At 60.1% G+C, this 2,930-nt stretch overlaps 7 non-coding genes across 7 annotated transcripts; 5 read left to right on the forward strand and 2 right to left on the reverse strand.

Annotated features, from left to right (window-relative positions):
• Positions 1 to 623: 623 nt before the first annotated feature.
• TRNAA-UGC lies at positions 624 to 695 on the reverse strand. Its single transcript has one exon. It is a non-coding gene; the product is annotated as a tRNA-Ala (tRNA).
• A 240-nt stretch (positions 696 to 935) lies between these two features.
• On the forward strand, positions 936 to 1,007 carry TRNAP-CGG. The gene has a single exon. It is a non-coding gene; the product is annotated as a tRNA-Pro (tRNA).
• A 279-nt stretch (positions 1,008 to 1,286) lies between these two features.
• TRNAA-UGC lies at positions 1,287 to 1,358 on the forward strand. The gene has a single exon. It is a non-coding gene; the product is annotated as a tRNA-Ala (tRNA).
• A 294-nt stretch (positions 1,359 to 1,652) lies between these two features.
• TRNAS-UGA lies at positions 1,653 to 1,734 on the forward strand. Its single transcript has one exon. It is a non-coding gene; the product is annotated as a tRNA-Ser (tRNA).
• Positions 1,735 to 2,236: 502 nt separating this feature from the next.
• Positions 2,237 to 2,308, reverse strand: TRNAA-CGC. The gene has a single exon. It is a non-coding gene; the product is annotated as a tRNA-Ala (tRNA).
• Positions 2,309 to 2,562: 254 nt separating this feature from the next.
• On the forward strand, positions 2,563 to 2,634 carry TRNAP-CGG. Its single transcript has one exon. It is a non-coding gene; the product is annotated as a tRNA-Pro (tRNA).
• Positions 2,635 to 2,838: 204 nt separating this feature from the next.
• Positions 2,839 to 2,910, forward strand: TRNAA-UGC. The gene has a single exon. It is a non-coding gene; the product is annotated as a tRNA-Ala (tRNA).
• Positions 2,911 to 2,930: the final 20 nt, after the last annotated feature.

Raw genomic sequence — 2,930 nt, forward strand, 5'->3', positions numbered from 1 at the left:
CCTGCACCTCACCTCCTCTCTGGGAAGCAGCTTCCACGCCAGGGAATGTCTGCACGTAGAGCAGGTAGCCATGGACCACTTGCCCTAGGGCCAGGTGAAATCCTCCCCTCTGAGAAGAGACCACCCAGAGAAGAGAGGCTAGCGACCCACAGCCATGAGGTGTCAGTTGTAGGTTTATGCGTTTACCAGTGGGCTGTGGGCCAGCTGGGACCAACATCGAGCCCAGGGCCATGGGGCCAAGGCTGGGGAACCCAACACAGGCTTGGGATACGGTTCCGCCTTCAGGTGCGAGAGGACCCAGGTCCAAGTCCCAGATGAGTTCTCCCTTTGAGCAAAGCCTGCCCTGCTTTTGTCTAGGGAGTACATTTGGGGTCAGTTGTTGGCTTTTGTCCCTTTGTTCCCCCCAACAGTCACTGCAGCTCTGGACTGGGCAGGGCGAGTGGGGCAGCTTCCTCTCTTGGAGCTTCTGGCATGGGATGTGGGCACCCACTGTGCACCGCTGTTGTCCCCCCACTCCTGGGCCAGCTGTGCCTGCAGGCAGCCTCAGGGCTTTTCTAGGGGATTTGGGGGGTTCTGGCAGCCCCGAAGCTACCGGGGAGAGGGTCTGGGGAGACAAAAGGACATGGAGATGCTGGGGATTGAACCCAGGGCCTCTTACATGCAAAGCAAGCGCTCTCCCGCTGAGCTACATCCCCCTGGACCTGGGCCATGAGGTCCCCACTGAGCCATGGGGTCCAGCTGCCCCCCATGGCCACTGAGGCCAGGACAGTTATGTGCTGTGGCCACCTCCAAATGCCGGCCCAACATCCTGGGCACAGTAAGATGGACTTCCTTGCTCCAAACTGTGCTGGGGCAAAAGGCAGCATCAACCACCATCACCAACATCCAAAATTGTGGGGTGCAGATGCCGGGGCTGCAACAGGGTGCAGTGCCCTGGCTCGTTGGTCTAGGGGTATGATTCTCGCTTCGGGTGCGAGAGGTCCCGGGTTCAACTCCCGGACGAGCCCTCCTTTTGGGCACACACCTTCCTTGGCTGGCGTCCATGGGATCATGGCATAACCAGGGCACGATGAGGGCAGCAGTGCCCAGCACAGAGGAGTCAGTCCCACATTGTAGCTGAGCACTTTCCTGTGGGCAGGATGGAGCCCCAAGAGCTGGCAGTGCTTGCCCCAAGGGTCTGTTTCTGGGGTCAGGGCCCTGGGGACAGAGCAGAGTGAGTGGTGAGCAGTGGGGCAGCGGTGGCAAGTGAGGGGTCTTGGCCAGGCCCTCACTCCTACTCAGGTACAGGGGATGTAGCTCAGCGGGAGAGCGCTTGCTTTGCATGTAAGAGGCCCTGGGTTCAACCCCCAGCATCTCCATGTCCTTTTGTCTACCCAAAACTCATTGTCTCCCTGAGCATCGCTGGAGGGCAGTTCCCTTTGGTGCCTGTCCTGTTGCAAGGCTCTCAGCTGCACCTGGATTTTTTTCCCAGCCATTGGCAAATACCCCCAAGTGTCTCCTTTTCCCAACCCCAGCACGTGTGGGTACTGGGGCTGCCAAGGGTTACAAGGACTCTGCAGATAGCCCCATACCAGGCTGGGGGACATTTTCTCCCTGGAAGCAGATCCCAGGGCAAAGCTGAGGTGTCCGCACCCTGCAGGAGCATAGCAGGGGCTGTGATGGCCGAGGGGTGAAGGCGTTGGACTTGAAATCCAATAGGGTTTCCCTGCGCAGGTTCGAATCCTGCTCACAGCGAGAGATTTTACCCATAGCTGGATGGAGTCGCGGACCAGCAGAGCCCCATCTCACAGGAGCTGATGGCTGGAGAGCAATGGTGATAGAGAGGGCAGTGCTCTAGGCAGCTGCCCTTCTCCTGTGCTGGACCCTGGTGGGCCTGAGGGACCCTGGGTTCAACTCCTTTTGGGCAACCACCACCGGGTTTTCCCCAGCTTGGCCACGTCCCCTCTGCTGGGACGGTCCCACCACTGCTGGGAGCAAGGTACTGCCCAGTGCCTGATGAGTGCCTGATGGGCAGAAACACTGCTCAGCCATGGCCAGGGCTTGTCCTCTCCTGGATGGGGAAGGGGCTGTTGGGGATGGCAGGGGGGGCCCTTCTGCCACCACATCCAGGGCGGGCAGTTCTGCCTGGGGATCATGGTGCAGGGTGCAGGCACGGGGAATATCTTTTGGGGACGCCTTCTACAGGTAGAAGTCACCACTGCCCCGTGGAGGAAGTGGGTTTTGAGGAGGCAAAAGCTGGAGATGCTGGGGATTGAACCCAGGACCTCTTACATGCGAAGCAAGCGCTCTCCCACTGAGCTACATCCCCGTGCCCAGGGGCTACTTGCACCCAGGGGTCCTCTTGCCCTGGTCATCTTGATTGCATGGCTTTTGGAGCCAGGGAGGTGCAGCCTGTGGCCATGTCCAGGTGACAGCCCCTCAGTGAGGGCTGAACAAGGGGGACCTCCTAGCTGTGAACATCCATCAGGGTCAAAAAGAGCTTCCCCAGATCCCATCCCACCCCAACCAGATCACTGAGGACTTGACCTCAAGGTGGGGGTTCCTGCCCCATTGCAGCACCCCGGCTCGTTGGTCTAGGGGTATGATTCTCGCTTCGGGTGCGAGAGGTCCCGGGTTCAACTCCCGGACGAGCCCTCCTTTTGGGCACCCATCTGCCCTGGCTGGTGTGCATGGCCCCACCCTGCGGTGGGGCAAGGGGCCAGAGTCCTGATGGAGAGCTCTGGTGCCTGGTGCAGTGGGGATGGGCAGTGCTTGGGGTGGGCAAGTCCCCATGGCCAGGATGGAGCCCGTTAGAAGCAGTAATGTAGTGGTGGGGGTGAGGGGGCTTACCCATGCAAGGGGGATGTAGCTCAGCGGGAGAGCGCTTGCTTTGCGTGTAAGAGGCCCTGGGTTCAACCCCCAGCATCTCCATGTCCTTTTGCCTTCCCAGA

The sequence above is a fragment of the Cariama cristata genome, unplaced genomic scaffold, assembly GCF_000690535.1.
Source record: "Cariama cristata isolate BGI_N322 unplaced genomic scaffold, ASM69053v1 scaffold33994, whole genome shotgun sequence".
NCBI lineage: Eukaryota > Metazoa > Chordata > Aves > Cariamiformes > Cariamidae > Cariama > Cariama cristata.